The following is a 27,350-nucleotide window of genomic DNA, read 5'->3' as shown; positions in this document are numbered from 1 at the left end:
TTTTTTTTTTTTTTTACAAATAAAGTAGAAAGCCATTTACAATAATTTTGAATCTTTTTCTGGAACATTTTACCAACAGTACATGAAGCATCCATATTCCAAAAGGAAGTGTTAATTATGCCCAAAGTTATTTTGGATGAGATAATGGACTCTTCATAATTTTTAAAACAAATTTGCAAAAAACAAAACAAAACTGTGAACATAGAATAAGATAAGATGTAGTAACTGTTTATTCATACTAAACAATGCTTTTATTATATGCGGTATACCATTTGTATTATATTATGATTCTTAGGAAATATTCCCCCACCCTCCTTACTTTTGATTTCAGAAATTCATTAAATAGATGTGGCCTTTAAAAAAAAGAACTAGTTTTTTTAAAAAACTGTTAACTTTTTGAAAGCTGTTAACTTTTTTATTAGCTATTTGAATGTTTGTATTTTTAAGATCCTGAAAGTGTAACACTTGTATACACTTATTATTCTCTATTATGTGATATTAGTTCTACATACAGTATTTTTATTATGCTGGGATGAAATGAAACATATGCTGTCTATGTGTTTGTGTATATGTATGATATCAAAAGGCAAAGCTGAGATACTGCACACTATAAGTAATAATTTACTTGTCTGGATGAATATGTCTCAAATAAACACATTAAATTCCCTATAATTTTGGTCCATTAAATACAAATTATTCTTAGCTCATTTTATTCTTGTCTTTACATGGATTTACTGTATTAATTGCTTTTTAGTATACATACATACATACATATATGTATAAATATAATGCTGTTTGCTATATTGACCACAATATGGCTCTTGTATGACCCATCTGTGAGCTGGATTGTGACCATTATTTCTCTCATTGTTATAATATTTGCTTGTGTGTTGGTTAAGAACTGGGGAAAAAAATGAATTTTCACTAAGGCATTTGGTGGCATCCTAAGATCAATTGAAAATGATAGATATTATGTTCTTTTCATGTAAATATCACTTTTAACATGTATAATAACATGTTTATTCTTGGTATAGTTTGACACTTTCTCACTGTCTGATTCCTTCTGAAAGATGTGGAAAGCATAAAATGCATTCATAATCTTGATTGATAATGTGTCATCAAGTCATGATCAACCTTAGTGACTATATAAAAGCTTTTCTTTATTAATGTCAACAAACTAATCTCAGCCATTTTAACAGGATTTACATTGGAATGGACCGTAGTGGACAGCAGTCATAAACTAGCCCTAATTATTTAGCATATGATTTATTCCCACTATTGGCGTCTTTATTATCTTGCTAGAAGCAATAGCATAAACTCAAATTAATTTCATTTTTAATAGTTGCTCTTGGTGCGACTTAACTGCAAATATAATCCCTTTTAAGAATAGCTAGCTTTATAGATGTCTAATCTTATACATATTAACATGTAGCCAAGTAGTGAAAGCTAAATACATTACTGAATTGTTTTGCTTTGGTTGACCACTAAAAGGGTATTTTTGAAAAAGCAGAATTCTCTGTTTGTCCAGCCAAAGTATGATATTAGACTAGACTAGACTAGACTAGACTAGACTAGACTAGACTAGACTAGACTAGACTAGAATAGAATAGAATAGAATAGAATAGAATAGAATAGAATAGAATAGAATAGAATAGAATAGAATAGAATAACAGAGTTGGAAGGGACCTTGGAGGTCTTCTAGTCCAACCCCTTACTTAGGCAGGAAACCCTACACCACTTCAGACAAATGGTTATCCAACATCTTCTTAAAAACTTCCAGTGTTGGAGCATTCACAACTTCTGGAGACAAGTTGTTTCACTCTTTTTTACCTCATCTTCAGTTCAAAAAAGATAACTTTTAATTAGATCATTGGTAGAATGTACTATTGCCTAGTTTTATAATATTATAAAGGTAAAGGTAAAGGTTCCCCTCGCACATATGTGCTAGTCGTTCCCAACTCTAGGGGGCAGTGCTCATCTCTGTTTCAAAGCCGAAGAGCCAGCGCTGTCCGAAGATGTCTCTGTGGTCATGTGGCCGGCATGACTAAACGCCAAAGGTACACAGAACGCTGTTACCTTCCCACCAAAGATGGTCCCTATTTTTCTACTTGCATTTTTTACCTGCTTTCGAACTGCTAGGTTGTCAGATATATTATATTATAGCTATGCCCAAAATGTTTTATACATTTATTCATGGCTATAAATCAGTATCAGGTTGGCTGGTTAGGGGTTACCAGTCAGACTTCATGGCTAACATTTAAATCTTAAATTTCCCACTCTCTCTCTCTGTATAAATGGGGCGTAGTACCTTCCTCGCGGTGTGATTGCGGGGTTCCATGTCAAACTGTAGATCACATCATGACTGCCTGTAAGCTAAAGGCATGTACCGGTCTAGTATCTCTTTTTTAAAAAATATAAATTATACTGCACTTCAATGGTTAGATGGTCTAGACATTGGTATTTGAACATAGATTTTTAAAAAACATTTATATTTTATTGGGTTCTACTAATCTAGTTGAAATGTTAATTTATATTGCTAGTCCATGTATGATATGCCATACGCTAAATAAATAAATTCCCACTGTCGGTTTCTATTGTTCTGCACAAAAACTATTCTTGTTCAGTTTGTTCTTGTGGGCATCTGATTGCCTAATATTATACTGATAGGGCTTCACACAGAATGTTATCCATGAGGTGATAACACCCATCTGTGAATGAGATTCATCCCTAATAGAATATCTCCCAGACACTTAGCTGTCTTCATTGACAACAATACTACATAAAACGCCATCTATGCTTATAGTATATTTACTATATACTATAGTATAGTATAGTAGAGATCATTAGTTTGCATCCTTTTAAAACCATTGGGTTGAGCTGGATCAGAATGGGGAAAACGTACATGAAGAAAATTTGTGTAGCTTCATTTCCTTGTTGTGTTTCAGCCCAAATCATCTTCTCAAGCTTTTTTTTTTTTTTTCCTCCTTCTGTGAAGATGCTTTGGAGTGGGGAAAAAAATAAATAAAAGGAGAGGAAATAGGAAAATATCAACTTGGCACGCCTGCTTCTCTCACGCAGACATATAAATCAAAAGGGGCAGACACAAATCGCGAAACGCGAGGTAATGTATAGTTTGCGAGCGCTTCTCCATTGGAGACAGTTCATGTATGCAGCTGTTACTCATTTAATGTTAAGTAATCAAGTGATAAGACACCAACTGATCCGCTGTGGGTTTTTTTTTTCCTGAAATACGCTTTTTTTTTTTTTATGGTCTAATCAGTTTGATGAGAGGCCAGTTCTCCTTAGCAGGATATGAAGAATTGGCATGATGATAAAATGTATGGTAATTGTGAAACCTGCATTTTTGATATTACGATTCAAAGCCAAATTACACATCATCTGGGATACTATGGATTTGCTTTCCTCCTGCTTTTTTTTTTTTTTTTTTTTTTAAATCTGAGGCATGTCTAGCGAGCTCTAAGTTTGGGCAAAGAAGCAAGTCTTAGGACGCCATGTTTAACTTGACTGTCTGTTTTTGTGGGCTGAAATCAGATTGCATGTGGTCCCAACAACAATTTGTGCAGGAGGTGGGGAATCTTTCTGTGGGAAGCAGGATGGAAAAAATAAATACTGTACTTTTCGGAGTATGAGACACACTTTTTTCCCTCCTAAAAGTGGGTGAAAATTGTGCTGCGTCTTATGCACCGAATGTTGCCAAAGCCCCGCCCATCCACCGGCCTCCACCCTTTGGCCATTTTCGGCCTCCGTGCATCGCGTTTTCAGCTCCTCATGCCCCATTTTAGACCCAGGCTGTAGGGATTGCCACAGCACATCGCCACCAATCGCCACCTCCAGCATTGCGTTTTCGGCCTCCGTGTGTCACATTTTTGGCCTCCGCACGCCTAGTTTTTGGCCTCCATGCATCGCATTTTTGGCCAGTTCTTGGCGACGGGGATCAGCGGGTGGTGATCCCCGCCTGGAACAGGCCAAAAATGCGATGCATGGAAGCCAAAAACTAGGCGTGCGGAGGCCAAAAACGCGATGCGCAGAGGCGGTGATGGGCTCTGGCGATCCCTGCAGCCTGGAACAGCTGATTGGCAGTATTTCGGGAAGCCGATTCAACTGCCAATCAGCTGTTCATGCTAAATCAGGCTGCAATAACATGGTGAAGCTTAGCAGGCTGTTTGCTGTTTGCTGCAAGGACGCTAGCCAGATGAATACCGATGGATGCTGGTAGGCAGACGCAGAATTTTTTTTCTTGTTTTCCTCCCCGAAAACTAATGTGCGTCTTATACTCTGGAGCGTTTTATACTCCGAAAAATACGGTCCTTTTACAGGTTAAGCTGGAGTGAGCAACAGAAAACTCGGGTAAACTAAAAATTACCAGGAGAACTCATAATGTATCTTCTTTGTAATGTGTCATCTGTATATTAATGCAGGAAATTCAATTAATGTTAGTTCCAAGCAATCTACTGGTAGTCCTCGACTTACGACCAAAATTGACGCCAAAATTTATGTTGCTAAGTGAGACATTTTTAAGTGAGTTTTGTCTCTTTGTACAACCTTTCTTGCCACATTTGTTAAGCGAATCACTGCAGTTATTAACTTAGTAACACAGTAGTTCGGTGAATCTGACTTCTGCATTTACTTTGCTTGTCAGAAGGCCACAAAAAGATGATCACGTGACTATGGGACGCTGCAACCGTCATAAATATGAGTCAGTTGCCAAACCTCTGAATGTTGATCACATGACCATGGGGATGCTGCAACATTGTAAGTATGAAAAATGGTCATAAATCCTTTTTTAAGTGCCGTTATATCTTCAAACGGTCACTAAATGAACTGTCGTAAGTCGAGGACTGCCTGTACAGTGTATTGCCCTGCACTTGTGGCAATAATGTTGTTGACCTCAGTGGGTGTCATTATAGTCTAAAATTGAACCATAGCAAGATGTGGTTACTGTTCATCCATCGTATCAGAGCCACGGTGGCGCAGTGGTTAGAGTGCAGTACTGCAGGCTACTTCTGCTGACTGCTGGCTGCCTACAGTTCGGCAGTTCAAATCTCACCAGGCTGAAGGATGACTCAGCCTTCCATCCTTCCAAGGTGGGTAAAATGAGGACCCAGATTGTTGGGGGCAAATATGCTGACTCTGTAAACCGCTTAGAGAGGGCTGTAAAGCACTGTGAAACGGTATATAAGTCTAAGTGTTATTGCTATCATGGCTATTGCTGTCTCTGAAGCTCTAACCCTGTGTATGTTTATAGACTGGAATAGACATAGCAACAGATCAGCCAATGGGGACTGTTTGGATAGACATGATAACAGGTCAGCCAATGGGGACTGTTTGGAAACTGAAACATAGTATTTGTTTGTATGGGGCCATAAGAGACAGTTTAGAGTCTGGGCGTGGTTTAGACTTGCTGAATGTATATAAGAGTTGGTTTGGCCTCTGTAATGGGAGCCTCTGTCTCTCTCTACTCTGTAATGACTTACTTCTATGAATATTGCTGCTGTGTTCCTGTTTTTGTATGCTGATTTCTGCTGTATGGTATTGCATATAAAGAAGTTTCTTATATGTAGATGAATCCTGCAGAATTATTTAATTGTGTATCTGATTGTGTGTGCTGCAACAAACTCTGACACCCTGACACTTAACTTGGCATGGCCGACTGGGGAATTCTAAGAGTTGAAGTCCGCAAGTCTTAAAGTTGTCAAGTTTGAAAATCCTTGCAATAAGATTTGGAGTCATAAGTGTTGCTTCATTTCTCCTAGTAATGGGTAGGGAATATGAGAGATGCTGTGGAAGTTATATCATTATTCTGTTTATAATGTTATATTTAGTTTTTCTCCTATTACTTCTTTGGGATGTCTGTAAAGCGCTAAGAGTCAGATATCGCTGGAGCAGCATATAAACCCTGTCAAACAAACTGACAAGCAAGGAACAAATAAATAACAATTTTCACTACTTTGTTGTCAGACTAAGTAAAATGGAAGTTTTAGTAACATAATATCTGGATTCCACAGTACATATACTTATTAGTTTATGACTGCATATCTTAAAAGAAAACTACTTTTTTAAGGTTAAAAAAAAAAGCTTTTATATTCCCAAATATAAAAAGTGTGGAATCTGTTTAAAATCATCAAATATATCATTTATTCCTACAGAAGACACCATTATATATGGCATATCTACTGCATGCAACCTAGGACTAACCCAAATGAAACATATGCTTGTTAGTCAACATGTTTGGTACTCTAATTCAGGGGTCTCCAACCCCCCGGCCATGGACCACTGCCAGGCTGTGACCCATCGGCTGTGACCCCTTCATTTGCATATGCATGGGATTTAGGTTATGCAGATGAAACCACCTCCCACCGCTGAAATCACAGAAGCTGCCAGCAACATTGCTGGTCTGCCGAACCCAAAATGTTGGAGACCCCTGCTCTAATTCATCAATATTGTAGTTAGATTCCAAGACATTGCATATAATACATTTTAGATTCACCTTCTATTTATTTAGATAGACATCCCTTCATAAAAACGTTTTTCTACTTAGAAACCTAAACAGTTCAATCATGAATTCTCATCAGAATCATGAAGCTATCAAAATCACTATTAAAACTAACTTAAGCCATAAAGGTCAGACTGAAGAGGAAGGTCTGCATTTCCCCCCCCTTTTAATGACTCTGCATTGGGGTGGAGTCGGGGCGACTGAATGGAGGTGAGCGTTTACTGGCTGGATGCCCTTCCTGACACCTACATGGAATTCACAGTAGATATTTTCTTTTTCCCCCAGAGAATTGAAGTTGCAGTCTCCTGATTGTGAGGCAAGAACTTCACCTCTAGGTCACCATGCCACTCGCAAGAGGAAGGACTTCATCAATCTCCCCAAAACAGTATGAGTAGAGCAGGGGTCCTTAACCCCCAGTGTGTGGACTGGTCCGCGGTATGCCAGAAATTGGGATATGTAAACAAGCAAAGCCCCATCCATGGGATGCAGGCAGCATGCAAACCCACACCCCCTCCAGTCCACAGAAAAATCTCTCTCCAAGGAACTGGTCCCTGGTGCCCAAAAGATTGGGGGCTGCTGGAGTAGAGGATAAAGGTATCTCCAAAGGGACTATACCGTGTTTCCCTGAAAATAAGACCCTGTCTTATATTTTTTTGAATCCCGAAATAAGCGCTTGGCCTTATTTTTGGGGAGGTCTTATTATTTTGGGTGCATGGAGCAAGACGATGTTTCTCTTGCTGCCTTACCTGATTTCCAGCTCTGTCTCCCTAACCCTAACCAGAGGAAATGGCGGGAACCGGCTGCATATTTTCCGGGAGGACTTATTTTCGGGGGGGACTTATTTTCGGGGGGGGACTTATTTTAGCGCATGTGCTCAAAAGCTCAATTGAGCTTATTATCAGGGGATGTCTTATTTTCGGGGAAACAGGGTATTATAAAGCTTGGAAGCAAAAATAGCAGAAGCTCTTACCTATATGCCCAACAGATAAAACTCGGAAAATGAAAGTCTCATTAAGAGGGCCTTTCCCGCTGATTTAAATATCTGGGTACGTTTACATCAAGCTAGGTGGTCCCTCAGCTAATTAGCAGGATGTTTAGGTCTAACCACTTAAAAGTATGCCCGGAAAACAATTAGCAACCAGTTGGCAGCTTGGTATAATCAAACTGAGAAATAACTGAAGCATAAATGACGGTTAGCAGTTTGACTGGCTCAGGCATAGTTGCAAGAGGCTCATTACATATTATTGTACATATGTTTCCTGTGCTATTACCTCCACCTGGCTATCAGGTTGGGAGTTGGAGCATACTCCCAGATGGCAGAGCTGTCTACTAAGGTGGAGTGCAATCTCATCCAGAGCAAACTGAAATAATACATAGAGGTAGTCCTTGACTTACAACTTTACATTTAGTGAAGTTGGAAAGACATTGAGAAAAGTGAGTTGTGACCATTTTTCACACTTACAACTGTTGCAGCATCCCCCACGGTCACATGACCAAATGTGGATGCTTGGAAACAGACATATTTATGATGGTTGCAGTATCCCGGGATCATGTGATCACTTTTGGTGACCTTTTGACAATCAAAGTGATGGGGAAACCAGATTCACGTAACAACTGTGTTATTAACTTAACAACTGCAGTGATTCACTTAACAACGTTGGCAATAAAGATCGTAAAATAGAGCAAAACCCACTTAACAACTGTCTTGCTTAGTAACATAAATTATGGGCTCAATTTTGGTTGTAATTCGAGGACTACCTTTAATTCCTAACATAGATCACCCACTCAGACAATCCAAGAATCCTGAGAATCTAGTTTCCTATTGACAGGAGCCTCTCTGCCACATCTTGATTTAATTTTGGCTTTTTCTTATACACCCAGTCAAAAGAATCACTTGATTTCCAGATGATAAAAGGCAAGTTTTGGTCGCCACAATGTAAAAACAATATTGAGACTATAGAAAGAGTGCAGAAAAGAACAACAAAGATGATTGTGGGACTGGAGGCTAAAACATATGAAGAACGGTTGCTGGAATTGGGTATGTTTAGTTTAATGAAGAGAAGGACTAGGGGAGACATGATAGCAGTCTTCCAATATCTTAGGGGCTGCCACAAAGAAGAGGGAGTCAAGCTATTCTCCAAAGCACCTGAGGACAAGAAGCAATGGGTGGCAACTAATCAAGGAGAGAAGCAACCTAGAACTAAGGAGAAATTTCCTGACAGTTAGAACAAGTAATCATTGGAACAACTTGCCTCCAGAAGTTGTAAATGCTCCAACACTGGAAGTTTTTAAGAAGATGTTGGATAACCATTTGTCTGAAGTGGTGTAGGGTTTCCTGCCTAAGCAGGGGGTTGAACTAGAAGACCTCCAAAGTCCCTTTCAACTATTCTATTCTATTCTATTCTATTCTATTCTATTCTATTCTATTCTATTCTATTCTATTCTATTCTATTCTATTCTATTCTATTCTATTCTATTCTATTCTGAGTAAAATAGTACTTGTATCAGCATACCTATGGCCTTGTATTACCAAGCCCCACATGACCTTGTGCAGCTGTTTCATGAAGACATTGAACTTCATAGGATCAAGGTGAGGCCTGTGAAGGAACGTAGGTCATTGGCCTAGGTCAGGGGTCTCCAAACTTGGCAACTTTAAAACTTGTCGACTTCAACTCCCAGAATTCCCCATCCAGCATGGTTGTAATAGCATGATTGGCTGAGGAATTCTGGGACTTGAAGTCCACAAGTTGCTAAGTTTGGAGTCCCCAGGCCTAGCTGCTGAAGAGGTCCTCCATGGCCACTGAAAAACAGGGCATGCAAGGTAAAACAGCTGCATGAGATGGTTCAGAAGGAAACCCGGTATTGTAAGAGGCCCTGAGGCCCCCTTAGAACAGACAGGCCCCATTGCTGCTACCTAATTAGAAGACTAACTTTTTAATTGTTGTTAAAATTGATGTTGAGTCTGAATTTTCAGGTTCAGAAGCTAAAGAACGTGACCAAAATGAGTGTTCACTGGAACTCAAGCATTAGCAGAAGAAACTGTATCAATGGAAGAGGCACTTGAGAAGACACAGGTACAGATAGTCCTCGACTTATGACCATAATGGAGCTTTATGGTCGTACGTTACAATGGTCATAAAGTGAGTCACCTATATGACCAACCCGATATTACAACCTTTTCTGTGACGGTCATAAAGTGAGCCCATTGTTCATTATGGGCTGGTTTTGCTGAAGACTGGAAGGAAATGCTGTTTCTGGCAAAACTGTTGTAAAACACGATCACGTGACAGTGGGATGGTGTGAATGGCTGGAAATCTGAGTCACTTGCCAAACTCACAAAATGCAATCACATGATTATGGGGGAGGACAGCCATCAGAACTTTGGAATCTGGTCTTAAGTGCCCCGGGAGAGATCCATCGTAAATTTGAGCAGCTGGTAAGTGACCGGTCATAAATCAAGGATTACCCATATAGACTAAGTCAGGTGACCCAAATCCTGAGTTAAGTAAGGTTTCAACAAGTTCACCAACATGTCACCGGCTATGCAGGGAGAAACAAAAATACTCAAGCCATTTATTTTATTTGCAAGACTTAGAAAATAACTCAAGCTTAGTCACGGCAATATGAAAAAAATGGTAATAGCTTCACGGGATCTTTGTCATGATAATTGTTCTGCTTCCCTGCCTGAAACTTTATTTGTTGCAATATTTTCAGGATCAGACTCAATAAAGATAATAGAAGTTATAGGTTTAAATATAATTCTCTTTAATCATAATAGGCATTCTATATTCGCTGAATATTCAAGATAGAAGCAAGGAAAATGGGGAGGATGGCTCCTTTTATATACAAGGGGCGGAGCCAGGAATGGGAGTGGTAAAATATGAATACATTAAAGCTCAAGTAATAAGTTAACCCCTGATGTTCCATATATACATTATTTACACATTAGAGAATAAGGCATTTACATCTGACAAATCCCCCTCTAAATGCCGGTTCGTTATACAACACCAGTTACATTCAGATTCAGGACAATATAATACATATAATTTAGAAGTTAAATATTTGTGTTGTTTAGAAGGTAAGGGTTTTGTTAATATGTCAGCTAATTGTTCAGAAGTATCACAATGTATTGCTTTGATGAATCCGTCTTGAGATAGTTGTCTCACGTGCTTAAATTTTATATCAATATGCCTGGACCTTTGTCCAATTGCATCGGATCTAGAAATTTCAATGGCCGCTTTATTATCTTCATGCATAATAAATGGTAAAGTAGGTTTCTTCCAAACATCTGTGATCAAATCATTGAACCATACAAGGTTATTTGCAGCTTTAGACAAGCAAACATATTCTGCTTCTGTGGTAGAGGTGGCTACCAGTTCTTGTTTACCAGTATACCAGTAAACTGGACAATCGTTCAATAGAAAAACATAACCAGAGGTACTCTTTCTGCATGATGTATCACCAGCCCAATCTGCATCAGCATAACAAGTAATTTTTGGTTCTTTGTCATTATTGGGTTCCAATATTAAACAAAAATCTAATGTACTTTTCAGATATCTTAAAATTCTTTTGACAGCTTCCCAATGATACAAGGTTGGTTTGCTAACATATCTTGACAATAAATTGAGAGGTAATGCAATATCTGGCCTAGTCCAATTAGATATATAAAGGAGTGAACCTATAACTGATCTGTAAAATGTGTTGTCTTTAAACTCAGGGGAAGATTCATCATTGTTTCTAAGAAAATCAGTTTGCATAGGTGTGTCACATGTTTTGGCATTATTTAAGTTACATTTGTTTAGGAGTTCAATGATTTTATCTTTTTGAGTAAGTTTGAATCCCCTTTTTGTTTTGTTAATTTGTACACCAAGGTATTTATTCACTCTACCTAGTGATTTCAATGAGAAGTGTTCGTTTAACTTATTTACAAAGATTTCCCTGCTCTCTTTATGCTTTCCAATATATAAAATATCATCCACATAAATTAATACAAATTCAATATGATCATTACTCTTTTTTACAAAGAAACAGTTATCAGCAGTGGTGGCGTTGAAATCCATGGTCTTTAGTACTTTTACCAAACAATCGTACCATCTTTTGCCAGATTGCTTCAATCCGTACAGACTCTTATTTAGTAACCAAATTTCGTTCTTATTAGTGTATTGACTGTGTGGTGCTCTTACATATATTTCCTTATCTAATTTTGCATGTAAGTATGCAGTCTGTATGTCATATTGAAACACGTCTAGATTGAGTGCAGATGCTACTACAAGAGCTGTTTTGACACTCTCTGTTCTCACTGTGGGTGAATATGTGTCAGTATAGTCTTCTGGATATTTTTGTGCATAACCTTGTGCAACTAGTCTGGCCTTGTATAAGGTATTACCTCCTTCTAAATTCTTAATTTTATAAATCCACCTGGTACCTATAATTGTTTTATCCTTAGGTGCGATCGCAGGTGTGAATACATTTAATCCTTGTAAACTTTTCATTTCTTTTTCCATAGCTAGTTCCCATTTTTCTCTTTCTTCACGGGGAAGTTTCAATACTTCCTCATATGTATTAGGTGTTATTTGTTCTCCATCCATATGCATAATATAATCTTTGTATTTATTTGGTATTTGGTTTCTATTATTTCTAATATTTCTTTCAGGTTTGCTATGGTTGTCATGCAAATATCTGGCTTCCTTTTTTGTTAATGTGTCTGTCTTTATTTTATGCTGACTATTTGTCCAAGTTTTGGTTTTGTTCTTACTTTTGTTAATATTTTGATTTTCTGTTGTTCCTTCCTCGCAAGATATATTATCTTTGCTTTTATTAGGAAAAATTTCATTAAGGTGCAACTTAGACCAATTGGCCTGCTCATGAAACACAGCTGTTCTGGATACTATAAATTTGTTATTATTATCGATGAATCTGTACCCTTTGGTTCCAGTTTCGTATCCCATGAATCTTAATCTCCTGGATACGTTTTCTCCCTTTCTCCTCAATTGTTTAGGTATGTGCACGTCTGCAGTAACTCCAAATATGTGCATGTGTGCTAATTTAGGTTTTCTATTGTACATCACCTCATATGGTGTCTTATTCACAATACTGGACCATGTTCTATTTTGAGTGTAATTTGAATAATGTAAGGCTTCTGACCAAAATTGTTTGCCTAAACCAGCATCCTCTAATGTGCATCTAATCATGGTTTGTAGTGTGGAGTTCTTTCTCTCTGCAATCCCATTTTGAAAGGCAGAAAATGGATTGGACGTGAAATGTAGCATCCCTCTATCCTTTAACCATTGGGAGAATTCTTTAGACATGAATTCACATCCCCTATCTGTCATAATTTGTTTTATTCTGATATTATGTTGTGTTTCTATGCGTTTGTAGAATTCCTTAAATTTCTGAAAAGTTTCATCCTTGTGCTTTAATGTGTAAACAAAACCATAGCGACTGTAATCATCCACTATTGTTAGGAAGTAACGTTTTCTATAGGTAATTGATGGAGTTAATGGACCAACTAAGTCCATATGTACCAAATCAAAAATATTGTTAGTTGATCTGTTAGATTTTTTTGGTCTAGGACTGGTTTTTAGTTTGGTGGATTTACATACTGAGCATTCTAAATAATTTTCACAATTTTTTATTTTTACACCTTCTGCGTGTTCAGTCATTTTTTGTACTACAGGAAAGCTAGCATGTCCTAACTTCCTATGTAAGATATGAGCACACTCATCATGAATTGGTTTACCTATTTTTGGTTTCTTCTCATTGTGTGTATTTTTGTTATCATGAGTTAATTTACATTCATCATTGTCACTGTTACTGACATTTTCATCATCTGCTTCAATACAATCTTCCATATTTGAATCAATGTTATGTAACCATCTTTCTTTGGTTATCAGATAGGGTAGACCCCCTTTTATCATCACAGTGCCTACATTTGTTTTGTTCTTTTCTATAGTTGCTTTCCCCTTTGAGAAAACTATATTGATGTCAGATTCTCTGCTTAGTTTTATAGCACTTAGTATGTTGTGAGGTATTTCTGGGATTAATAATACCCCCTCTATTTTCCCTAAACCAGGCAAGGTCACATTTCCTCTGCCTAATACTTGAACCTTTTCTTGATTAGCTACCTTTATCACAAACTTATCTTCTGTAAATGAAGATAATATACTTTTGTTATTAGTGGTGTGATTTGTTGCACCAGAATCAATAAGCCAATTATTGTTCTCATCTTGTTGTGTTTTGGTGCTGTCTTGTTTATTTAGCCCATTTAGTGACCCAGATTTTCTCTCTTTTGAATTTTCTCTACCCCCTCTACTTTCTCTGTAGTTTGGTGGACTTCTATATTTGTGTCTATCTGTGGAAGATTGTCTGTAATTGTATTTGCTCCTATACTCTGGCCTATGTCTCTCCCTTGGGACTTTGGGACAGTCTCTTCTACTGTGTTCCCTGGATCCACAATTGTGGCATCTAAAGGCTTCATTATATTTATCTTGAAAGACTACTTTCCTAAAAGATTTGTGTTCTGTTTGGTTACTGGAACGATTTTTTCTTGAATTGTCTTCTGCTATCAATTTGTTAGATAGACTTTCTATTGATAAATATCCCAAATTAATGGTATCTAAGTGTGACATAAAGCTATCCCATGATGGATCAAGTGAATTGATAATAACACTTTTCATAGTTTGATCTGAAATCACTTCCCCCCTCAATTGCAGCTCAGCTCTTATTTTGTTTAGATTTATCAAATGTTCACTTATAGAAACCCCTGGTTTCACTCTAGAAGAAAAGAAATCCTTAGACATTCTTGTGGTTGTGGCTACGCTATCGCTGTGAAATAGATTAAACATGCATTGAATTATTTCTGATACAGTTAGGTTTGGTTTGATGCTATGATACATTGCAGGAGACACGCTAGAAATTATTATGAAAAATGCTCTATGATGTAAACAGTCTATTTTTAAAGTCCAAGGTCTTCTTGGAGGACTAGTTATAAAGAATAGTAAATTTTCTTTCATAAAAATAACCTGAAGCTGTTGGTACCACTCTTGTAAATTAATGCCATCAACTCTAAGTTTTGGGAAGTCACTGGGTAAGTTCCCCACATTATTTTGTCCATTACTTACAACCTGAGGCAGTCCGTGGTCTCTCAAGTGCAGGAAATTACAGAACGGCATTGGGATGCTTGTAACGAGTCTGCGCGGTTCTCTGGCCAGTTCAAGTCTTTCGGGGCCGTCTACGTAGTTTTGCACATGCGCGTTGCTCATTTCTTCTTTGGCGCCGTTGTGGAAGGTTCTCTCCATTTCAGCTCTCTCGATCCGCTCCTCTTCAGATGAGTCGGTCTCTGGCTCGGTTTTTGGGGCTTTGGTGATGGCGGCGGTTCTTCTCTTTCTCTTGTGTGCGCTGGCACTCGATTCTGTCTGCGGTGTAGGGCGGAATCGGCATGGCTCTCTGGGCTCGGGTGTCGTCGTTTTCGAAGTCAGGATGGGAGCGTGCAGGTCTTGAGTTGTCGGTTTGATTTCTTGCTTCTTCGTCGATGTCTTGGAGATTTTCAATCTTGGCCCAAAAGCAGCAAAAAGCGTTTTCATTGCTGACTTTACTTGAGACTTTGTTAAATCGTCTTCACTTTCTGATTTTGGTTCATCTGAAGAGTTTGAGACTTCTTTTTCACTTTCTTCGTCTGATAGTGTTTTTCGCGCCAGAAATTTTGAACTGAGCGTTTTGATTGGCTCTGCTTCACTCTCTTTTGAAGTTCGTTGAAACCAAGATGGCTGCCGTTCAAAATTTCGCGCGGGGTCACATCTTTTCTTTTTTACAACTATTTTCTCAGTAGTCATTTCACTCACAGTTTTTTGATCTTTGGGTTTTTCTTTAATGACGTTTTTCTCTCTCGCTGCTCCGCTGTTCCTCAGCATCTCCTGGAGGTCCGCGATGAGGCTTTCATCATTCTTTTGGCTTTTTAGTATTTTTAATATTTCTGACCTGAGTTCGTTATTTTCTATCTCGATTTCTTCCTGGTCGTTATTTTCACTCATCAGTTCTTCTTCTTCAGTGGTGTATTCTTCGGATTCTCTCGAAATCGCATTAGTGGATTCGTTGATCATCTCTTGATCAGTTTCTATTTCTTTGCTGTAGGCCCTGGTGTTGGGCCTATCTTTCTTGGACATTTTTAATTACTTATTGAGTCAATTAACCATCCTCTGCTACCAGCTTGTTGCAATATTTTCAGGATCAGACTCAATAAAGATAATAGAAGTTATAGGTTTAAATATAATTCTCTTTAATCATAATAGGCATTCTATATTCGCTGAATATTCAAGATAGAAGCAAGGAAAATGGGGAGGATGGCTCCTTTTATATACAAGGGGCGGAGCCAGGAATGGGAGTGGTAAAATATGAATACATTAAAGCTCAAGTAATAAGTTAACCCCTGATGTTCCATATATACATTATTTACACATTAGAGAATAAGGCATTTACATCTGACATTATTTGTATGCTGTATTGAATTATCTGGATGAAGATTGGACTAGAAACTGATTACCCCTGGATCAGGGGTGAAATCCAGCAGGTTCTGACAGGTTCTGGAGAACCGGTAGCGGAAATTTTGAGCAGTTCAGAGAACCAGCAGCGGAAATTTTGAGTAGTTCGGCGAACTGGCAAATACCACCTCTGGCTGGCCCCAGAGTGGGGTGGGAATGAAGATTTTGCAATATCCTTCCCCCAGGAGTGGAGAGGGAATGGGGATTTTGCAGTATTCTTCCCCTGAAGTGGAGTGGGAATGGAGATTTTGCAGTATCCTTCCCCTGCCATGCCCACCAAGCCACGCCCACAGAACCGGTAGTAAAAAAAATTGGATTTCACCACTGCCCTGGATCATGCCTGAAGCTGAATTTCATCTCAGCCCATCCACCTCATTTGGACAAATAAGCTTTTGTGTCTATGTTCTCCATGTAGAAAGATTTAAGTCTGCACAGATTTATCGTGTGTACCAGTTGTATCTTTTCATGGATTGGGAGGCATTGCTCACGATCACTCATGCCTTGGTCACCTCCTGTAAGGATTACTGCAATGTATCCTACCTGGGGCTGCTGCCCTTGAAGACTGCTCAGAATTTGCAGCTGGTCTGGAATGTAGTTCCACAGTTAGTTTGGATGAATCTCTGTATGCCCATGAACAAATCAATCCTGGGATAGGTTATCCACAATGACTGTCTGATCAACTTGAATTTTATATCCCTCTGATAGCTGGACTAAGACAGATCTAGATGATCAGGAACATTTAGATAAGACTGGGGAAAATAAAATGTTAAACTTCATCTTTTTTTGAGATGAAGTTCATCTGGATGCAAAAAATTAATAATACAGAAAGGTTTTTAGACCAAAGATCTTTGAATTGCAGTGTGCTAATTTTCTATAAGAAAGGAGGAAGCTGTTTTGTTTGGATTGTTGTTTGACTCTTTGCATGATAATCTAGCAGGGGTGGGCAAATGTGGTCCTTTTACAACCTGTGGACTTCAACTCCACAGGTTGTAAGTCCACAGGTTGTAAAAGGTCCACATTTGCCCACCCCTGATTGATTCTAAGGCAAAGATGCCTTCTCATTAAGCTCAGCTCTTGGTAACCACATGGTTACCACCATGAAGTCTTCTTGGCAACATCGGCATTGCTTTCTTGTAGGAAATTCCTGACCTAAACTGCATGCTTAGAATTCCATGGGAATTTCCCATCCAAGTACAAAGAGATTAACATGCTTGGTTTCACAGTTTAAGCAAGGTCAGACTATGACTGTAGTACTGGATTAGAGCCACTATAATCCCTTGCCGAGAAGACCAATAATTTGCCAGTGACCATCAGTTTGGTGGGATTAAAAAAGAAATAGAAAATATATGGACAATACTACCAGTGGCTACTAATTCAATAACTATGTACTATTTAATGAATAAAAGACAATTCATTTTACTGAGGGGTCCTCGGTGCTTTCTGAACTTGTTTTCTGGAACACATTTCATTACCAAACTAAGTAACATCAGCCATGCTAGAAGGTAGAGGGGTTTGTTCTCATTTTATGTTGTAATGCAGGGGTGTCAAACTCAAGGCCCGCGGGCCAGATCCGGCCTGTGGGGTGCTTAGATCTGGCCCGTGGGGCCGGTCTGGAAATATCAATGGACCGGCACAGGGTACCTCTGCTGGCCAAAACAAGGCACTGGGGGCGGGCCCCTGTGGCCCATTTTCAGCCGGCAAAGTGCTGCAGGAGGCTAAAAACAGACCATGGGTGGGGGGGCACGTGAGGTTCCCCCGCGGCCTGTTTTCGGCTGGCAGAGTGCTGCAGGAGGCAGTGGAGGCCAAAAACAGACCACAGGGGGGGCATGTGAGGTTCCCCCATGGCCTGTTTTCGGCTGGCAGAGTGCTGCAGGAGGCTGTGGAGGCCGAAAATGGGTCGCGGGGAGGCTGCACATGCCCCCCACTCCCCATTTTGGCCAGCAAAGTGTTGCAGGAGGCCATCCCGGCTGAAAACTTGGCACGGGGAGGTGTGTGTGGCCCTCTGTGCCCCATTTAGGCTGGCAGGGTGCTACAGAAGGCATCCATCCAGTCTCCCCACCCCCAACCAGCCCGCAGAGGAGAAATACAATGCTGATCTGGCCCTCGAAGAAATCCAGTTTGACCCTCCTGTTGTAGTGGCTTGTTCTGTCAGTATTGGTGGGAGTGTTCCTGGTGCTTCTGGTTGGGTTTTTTAATATTAGCTTCTTTGGCATTTCCTTGATCAGAGTATTGTTTGCTATTTGGTTGCTGGTCTAAGGTTAATTTGGTGTTAATCTCTACTCATCTGGATGATGAGCTACAAATATTCTCTTCTACTGCTAATTCATTAAATGAAAAAAAACATTCTTCTCATATAGTCTTTTTCAATTTGGTTGTTTTTAGATGGCTTGGAATTATGGGAATTGAAGTGGAATATGTATTTGTCAAATATATTTTTGCCATATCAATTTGACATTTTTTTCTTCCTAGCGTTTTTTTTCTCTGGATCAACCAAATTTTGATCCACTGATTGTGACAGAAATTGATTGACCAGCTCATTGCCTGAGTGTGATGTTGTAGCTTGAGAGAGTGACTGCCCAAAGTTACCATATTTTCATTACTAGCACAGAACTAGAACTCACAGTCTCCTGGTGATTGGCCCATAGTCACCCAGCCAGCTTTCATCCCTAAGGAAGGACTAGAACTGATCATCTGGTTGTTGTGGCCTGCCAGCTGCCAGTGGAGCTGGCGGCAGACTCGGACAATGAGGAGGTTGGGGAGGAACTTGGGCCAGTTCTGGAGTCTGGGGAAGGCTCTGACGGATGCTCTGCATTGGACGCAGAGATAGAGCCAGGGCCGTCCGACATTTCCCAACCACCGGAGAGGCAGCTGCCTTTGCAGGCTGATATGAGTGAGGGGGAAGACCAGCTGGGGCCTGTTCCAGATGTACGTATGCACAGAGCAGTGAGGAGAGATGAACAACGGAGGACAAGGAGTCGACTCGGGAAGCAAAGCACACATGGACGCTGAATGGCCCCTCCCTGGCTGGGGAATAAATAGAAGGAAAGGGGAGTGGTTGTCGTAGGAGACAACAGTTCGTATTTCTGAAAATTTTGCTCATTGTGTTTCGTGCCACAAAGACTGCTTGCCAGAACTTAATTTGCAGCCTTTCATCTGGGAGCTCACGGCCTGACAATTATCGCAAGGAACTGATAAGGTCTGTTACTGCAGTTAACTCCTTGAAGGACTCTTGGTTGGACTTTTTGGTGGGTGAATACAATGAATTCACAAAAGGTAAATAAAGAGGTTTTTTTGTGACCAAGTGTCTGTTTCTTGCTTCTGCTAAGGTTGGGTCAGAACACTGGTGATTGGCCCAAGATCACGTAGCTGGTTCTCATGCCTAATGTCAGACTAGAACTCAAGTTTTCTGATTTCCACCCTGATGTCTTCACCACAAATGCAAACTGGATCTCATAAATTTAATAGATAAATGAATCAATCAAAATACAGTCGGGGAAAGTTTCTATGTTCTCTTTACCTTTAGGGCTATCAGTGCTGGTGACACACTTGGATCACTTCTATGTTTGTATTATTTGACCAAGCCCTTCATAAGATGCCACATGAGGAGGTTGATCTTGTACTTTGAAATCCCGTAATATCCCTGTAGGCATTGATTTTCTGCCTTTGATTTTACACCAAAGATTTCAGAACAACAACAGCAAAGAAGTTTTCGTGACAAATATTGTATCTTTCATCAGAATCTTCATTCTTCTGTCATAAAGCAAAAGGAAAATGTTATTTTTGTTGCTAAAATCGTTATTAGAATAGAATAGAATTCTTTTTGGCCAAGTGTGAATGGACGCACAAGGAATTTGTCTCCGGTGCATAAGCTTTCGGTGTAGAAAGTGAACAAGTGATAAATCACGATCATAATCATAAAATACAATCATCATAAATCATAAAATACAATACTTACTGATGGTCATAGGATACTATATAAGCAATCAACATAAATCATACTAGGATACTAAATAAACAGTCAATATAAATCCTAAGATACAAGCAACAAAGTTATAGTCATAAGAAGCTAGGGAAATAGGTAATAGGAAAGGTGAGAAGGTTAATAGTAATACAGCCTTACTAGGTAGTTTGACAGTGTTGTGAAAATTAGTTGTTTAGCAGAGTGATGACATGGGGAGAAAAAACTGTCCTTGTGTCTAGTTTTGGTGTACAATGCCCTATAGCAGGGGTGTCAAACTCGAGGCCCAGGGACCGGATCCGGCTCAGGCGGGTGCTTAGATTTGGCCAGTGGGGCCCCCCTGGGATCAGCGAAGGACCAGCCTGTGGTGCCTCTACCAGCAAAAATGGAGCTTGGGAGTCAGTTTGTGCTGGCAGAGTGCTTGGGCCACCACAGATACCCCCCCAACATGAGTGATGTCGAGCTGGCCACACCCACCCTGGCCATGCCCACCCCAGCCCCCCAAGGTCAAACACAACCCTGATGTGGCCCTCAATGAAATCTAGTTTGACACCCGTGCCCTACAGCATCGTCCTGAGGGAAGAAATTGAAACAGTTTATGTCCAGGACGTGAGGGGGTCGGTCATTATTAAGAAATTAACATTGGATTGTAGGTTGGCTACAGTTACTTTACATAGCAGAAACCTGTAAGACCATTCAGAAAAAAAAAATTCTACCAGTGCTATTTATAATAATAGCTTGAATGTATAAAAAGTCCTAAACTTCACAAAGCTGATTTTTTTTTTTAAATTAATAATGAATTTTGAATCGAAGCACGATTGTTTGGATTCGTGGCACTATAAATTTCTTTGTCCTTACAAGAGTGCCGGTGCCAATGGTGAAACCACATTGGTTAAATGTTGCATTGGATAGCTGAGAGCCCAACGAAGCCATCAATGTTAAACCTCTTCCTTTGCAAATCCAAAGTTACATTTTATTACAGGGCTTATTGTAAAGGTCTGTATTTTTCAAAATGGCCATGTTGGTGCTATAAGTGGAGCGTTGAGAATGATCTTTTTCTATCATCTGTGTTCTTTAAACCACTTCTCTGCTGTGGCGATTGAAATTATTTTGCCTGTAAGTGTGCCATTATGTGTAATGACACATCCACGTTTCGACCTGATGCTTTTCGAATGCCATCTCTTAAGTGCTTCTTCGGAACTGACACATATCTGCTGCTGCCATGCAACTTTTCTCCTGATTGCAGCCACACCACAATTCTTAGGCTGTCAGCAAATGTAGTTCGGATGATTTTTCGTACCTCTAAGAAATCCTTGTTTTCTTTCATTGAAATGGATTCCTTACCCTACTTTTTTCTCTGCAGATTTGTTCAAATTATTTCTCTGCCGGCCACTTCCCTTAGTAAGTATAGACTTACTACCTACAGGTTGGAGAGTTTTGCTTTCAACTTCTACCCTGTTTCAATTTCTACCTGTTTCAACTTCTACCCTCAAAAAGATGCTATAGGGCACTGCACACCAGAGCAATTAGACACAAGGGCAGGTTTTCCCCGAATGCCATCACTCTGCTAAACAACTAATTCCCACAACACTGTCAAACTATTTAGTAAGGTTGTTTTACTATTTTTCTTCTCATCCTTCCTATTAGCTATCTCCTCCCACTTACGACTATAATCATGTTGCTTGCATCGTTACGATTTATATTGTTTTATTTGTTTCCTAGTATGATTTGATTGCTTATTAGTAACCTACGACTATCGCTAAGTGTTGTATCTTATGATTCTTGATGAATGTATTTTTTTTCTTTTCTTTTTATGTACCCGTATTTTTTGGAGTATTAGACGCACCACCGTATAAGACACACTTTAGTTTTTGGGGAGGAAAATAGGAAAAAAAAATTTCTGCCTACCAGGTATTCATCTGGCTAGCATCCTTAGTGTGGTCAACTTCAGGACATTAGTTCGCTCGCTGGTTTTGAGGTTGGGGCTGGTTGGGGCTAAAAAACAGCTTCTAAAGCACAGCTGATCGTCGGAGGGAGCAGCAATTAGAAAAGCAGGCAAAACATGGCAGATCACTTTGCTTGCTTTGCGGCCGAGAAATAGCTTCAAAAGCACAGCTGATCATTGGAGGGAGTTGCAGTAACTAAAGCAGGCAAAGGGCGGAAGGGGTAAGAGAAGGCAGCAGCTGTTCCAGGTAGCCAAATGCGTTGTGTTTTCGGGCAGCGATGTGCTTTGGCGATCCCCTTCAGCCTTGAAGAGCTCTCAAACAGAGCATTTGGAGGATGAAAACGCGACTCGCTGAGCCCAAAAAAACACAAGCCATTGTCTGTGGCAATCTCTGCAGCCAGGAAGAGGATGCGCGGAGGCGAAGGATGGGGGCCGGCGGATGGGCAGGGTTACATTTGGGGTATAAGATGCACCCAAATTTTCAGCCTCTTTTAGGAGGGAAAAAAGTGTGTCTTATACTCCAAAAAATACGGTACACTGAGAGCATATGCACCAAAGACAAATTCCTTGTGTGTCCAATAACACTTGGCTAATAAAGAATTCTATTCTATTCTGTCATCAGTTAGAAAAGATCTGCATCTTTCCTGGCTTTGGATACTTTCATGTCTCTTTGGTCTAAAACAGTTGTAAAAATCAAAGATTTGCCTCAATAAATCTTCTTGGCTTTAGTCTCCTACTTCGAAGGCCTACCTGAGAGATGACTTTTTTTTTTGGCTATTGTTTTCAGAGTACAGGTAGTCCTCAACTTACGACTGCAATTGAGCCCAAAATTTCTGTTGCTTAAAATTTGCCCCATTTTATGACCTTTCTTGCCACAGTTGTTAAGTGAAAATGCAGTTGTTAAGTTAGTCACAGGGTTGTTAAGTGAATCTGGCATCCCCATTGACTTTGCTAGTCAGAAGATTACAAAAGGTGATCACAAAATCACGGGGTGCTGCAATCGTCATACATATGAGTCAGTTGCCGAGCATCCGAATTTTGGTCACGTGACCACAGGAATGCTGCAACGGTCGTACGTGTGAAAAATGATCATAAGTCACTTTGTTCAGTGCCATTGTAACTTTGAACCCTCACAAAATGAACTGGTTTAAGGCGAGGGCTACCTTTATACCGATTCTTCTTCTGATATTCTTCTTTATTTATTTATTTATTCAATTTATATGCCGCCCCTCTCCGAAGACCCAGGGCGGCTCACAATACACTCAAAAAATCACTATAAAAACACTTAAAAATTAAAAACATTAAAACCCATTCACACTATTCATGGCCGGATCTCTTCAGGTCGCAAAGCGAGATCAATGGCCCCAGGCCTGCCAGAAAAGCCAGGTCTTCACCACTTTTCAGAAGGCCAATAGGGTGGGGGTGGTCCAGACCTCAGGAGGTAACTGGTTCCAGAGAGCTGGGGCAGCCACAGAGAAGGCCCTCCCCCACAGGCCCGCCAGCTGGCATTGTTTAGCTGACGGGACCTGGAGGAGACCAACTCTGTGGGATCTTACCGGTCGCTGGGAGCTATGCGGTAGAAAAGCTTCCTTTTTTAAAAGCTTTATTTCATTTTTCAGAGGATAAGAAGGTTCACACTTCTGAAGAACACAAGCAAGGGTCAATAATTGGAAAAAGTCGTGAAAAGAAAGTCTAGCAGTTTGATACCGGTTAATCTAATATTTCTTAACTTGGGCAACTTTAGGATTTGTGGACTTCATCTCCCAGAATTCGCCAGCCATCATGCTGAACAAATGGTTGTAAATTGAGGACTACCTATTACTATTAACTATACATATTGAAATTCCAGAGTCACATGGTTACAAACTGCCCAGTGCCCCTGTTAGGTGAAATTCCATTTGAGTGGAATTTGTATAGCAGAAGCAATGGCTAAATTGCAGTTCTTTATGAATTTCTGCTTTGAAGTATATGGCAATATGAGCAGATCAGAGGTGGGATTCAGCCAGTTTGCACCAGTTCAGGCAAATTGATTGTTAACTTATTGCCCAGTTCGGAGAACTGGCTAATCCTACCTCTGGCTGGCCCCACCCCTCCCCGCCTTTCCCAGGAGTCCCCCCGCATGCCCCATTTTGCCTTTCAGGTTGGTGCAGGAAGCCTTCCAGGTCCAAAATGGGGCACGGGGGGATGTCGCACGGCCCCCGCACCCTATTTACCTTCCAGGGTGGTGTAGGAGGCCTTCCAGCCCAAAAACGGGGTGCGGGGAGCATCGTGCAGCCCCTCCTGTGCCCCATTTGCCTTCCAGATTGATGCAGGAAACCTTTGAGGCCCACAATGGGGTTTGGGGGGGACATTGCGTGGCCCCCTGCACCCCGTTTTGCTTCCAGGGTGGTGCAGGAGGCTTTCCAGGGTTGGGAATGGGGATTTTGCATTATCATTACTGTGGGGTGAGTTGGGAATGGGGATTTTGCATTATGATTGTTCATAAGTAAGTAGGAACCAGTAAAAGAGGAATGGAAAAATCCCTATCTGTAGATCGGTATTTTTCAGTCTTAGCAAGTTTAAGATGGGCAAACTTCATGCTGCCTGGGGAATTCTGGGAATTGAAGTCCATGCACCTTAAAGTTGCCAAAGTTGAGAAGCATGGGTCTACACTAGAGTTTAGGATTTTCCATTCCTGTTTTATTTAGAGTTTGGTGCAATTAAATAAATCAGTTGTGGTTTCGTTAACGAATAGTGTTTAAAGCGATATGAGCCATTGCTGGACTTTTTGTGAGAAACTGAAATTAAAGGTTGATCTGGGCTTTGATAATTAAATAAGGGATTATGAAAATAATGTAGACAAATGTTAATCTTAGAGTAAGAGTTGGATATATATGTATATGTATATGTATATGTATATGTATATGTATATGTATATGTATATGTATATGTATATGTATATGTATATGTATATGTATATGTATTTCTCTTTAGCCAGGTTCTACCTACATAAACCAAGATATTATGCAGCCCTTGTTCAGTGTAATCACAATTCACTAGTTTCTGGGCTTTTTTTCTTCTGGCAGCCAGCAGACCCTTTGCTGCCCATTGGGAGCAAGAGTCTGCTGGCTGCCAGAAGAAAAAAAAGCCCAGAAACTAGTGAATTGTGATTTCACTGAACTAGGGCTGCATAATATCTTGGTTTATGTAGGTAGAACCTGGCTAAAGAGAAATACACATAAAACCTACGAAAAAGAAAGAAAAACATGTATATATATATATATATATATATATATATATATATATATATATATATATGCATGCTTATATCTGTACAAAAGAATATTGGAAGTCATTCTTTTTCAGTTTTCCTTCTTTTCCTCTTTCATTCTTACACTTTCACTCTTTTTCTTTCCTGAGCCTTTTCTTTTTTCAAATCTGTTTTTTATTTGTTTATCCCTTAGCTTTGTATTTTTTTGATGTATGAAGAATCAAATACTCAGCCATTATAATTCTACATTCCTTATTTACAGAAATCATATCAAAATTTAGAATGAAATCCACTGGGAGCCATCTCATATAAAGCAGGCTCTGAGTCCCTCTAACCAAAAAGGGTTTATCAATAGAAGAGAATATTTGTAGCTCAGGGTTGAACTGTGGGTTCCTTGGTGCTCTCTGAGCTTGATGGTTTTCTTGCAGATGTTTCATTACCAAACTAACTAACATCATCAGTACTAGAAGGGAGTGGAGTTTGCTCGTATTTTCATATACTAGTGGCTTATCGGGGTGGGTTCTACTTACCTTTACTACCAGTTTGCAATGGGGCTGCGCACGCGCTCTTCTGCGCATGCGCAGAAGCATTCTGATGACATCAGGGTAGGTGGGCGGAGCCTCCCTCCGGTTTTATTACCGGTTCTATAGAACCAGTCCGAACTGGGGGCAACCCACCACTGTGGCTTATTCTGTCAGCGTTGATCAGTTGCTTCACAAAAAGTGTTTTGATTGGTGCTGGGTCTCTACAGCAGTGGTGAAATTCAAATTTTTTTACTACCGGTTCTGTGGGCGTGGCTTGGTGGGGGTGGCAGGGGAAGGATACTGCAAAATCTCCATTTCCACCCCACTCCAGGGGGAGGATACTGCAAAATCCCCATTCCCACCCCACTCTGGGGCCAGCCAGAGGTGGTATTTGCCGGTTCTCCGAACTACTCAAAATTTCCGCTACCGGTTCTCCAGAACGTGCCAGAACCTGATGAATTTCACCCCTACTCTACAGCCTCAGGCAGAGAAGGTCTATTCTGCACCTCTCCCTCAAATGTTCTTTAAAATACAGAGTTTCCCAGCATTCCTTTAGGAACCTCCAACATACAAACTGTGGTTACTCATCCTAAAATGAATCCTCTTTACCTGGAGCTTCAAAATTTGCTGTTTGCTGGGGAGGTGTGTAGCTAAAAGTCAGTCTGCATTTTTTTTTTTAATTTGATTTATATGCCGCCCTTCTCTGGAGACTCAGGGCGGCTTACAATGCGTTAAGCAATAGCCTTCATTCTTTTGTATATTTTATACAAAGTCAGCTTATTGCCCCCACAAACTGGGTCCTCATTTCACCTACCTTAGAAAGGATGGAAGGCTGAGTCAACCTTGAGCCTTGGAGAGATTCGAACCAGCAGAAATTGCAGGCAGCTGTGTTAATAACAGGGTGCATTAAACCACTGTACTATCAAGGCTCTTGATTTAGTGTACATCTAACTTTGGGGATATTTCTCCATAACCAAACAAAAGTATATTTTCTGTGCAGTTCACACCCCTTGCTCACTGGGTCTGGATGTCACAAAGCCAAGCTCACATTTTGTAATTAACCTCTGCACCCCATTTTTGGCTGGTAAGGAGGCTTGAGTGCTGTCATACCCCCTGGCCATGTCCACTCTGGCTATGCCCACTCACCCACACCCACCCAGCTGGTCATGAGGGCAGAGAACCTGTTGTTAAATTATTTGAATCCCACCACTGGAGCAGGTCCTTTCTTACCAAAATAGTGTTAATAGTCATCCAGATTTAATACTACGACTACCACTAGCCATTTTTCATAGCTTTCGGATTAAAAGCTTTGCTAGCGAGAAGTACGGGATACGGTTGCTTAGTGGCTAAGACACTGAGCTTGTCGATCGAAAGGTCGGCAGTTCAGCAGTTCGAATCCCTAGTGCCACATAATGGGGTGAGCTCCCGTTACTTGTCCCAGCTTCTGCCAACCTAGCAGTTCGAAAGCACGTAAAAAAAAATGCAAGTAGAAAAATAGGGACCACCTTTGGTGGGAAGGTAATAGCGTTCCATGCACCTTTGGCGTTTAGTCATGCCGGCCACATGACCACGGAGACGTCTTCGGACAGCGCTGGCTCTTCAGCTTTGAAACAGAGATGAGCA

This window comes from Pituophis catenifer, unplaced genomic scaffold (assembly GCF_029215685.1).
Source record: "Pituophis catenifer annectens isolate HBS135680 unplaced genomic scaffold, rPitCat1.0.hap2 SCAF_6, whole genome shotgun sequence".
Taxonomy (NCBI): domain Eukaryota; kingdom Metazoa; phylum Chordata; class Lepidosauria; order Squamata; family Colubridae; genus Pituophis; species Pituophis catenifer.
Note: the sequence above shows the minus strand (reverse complement) of the source record.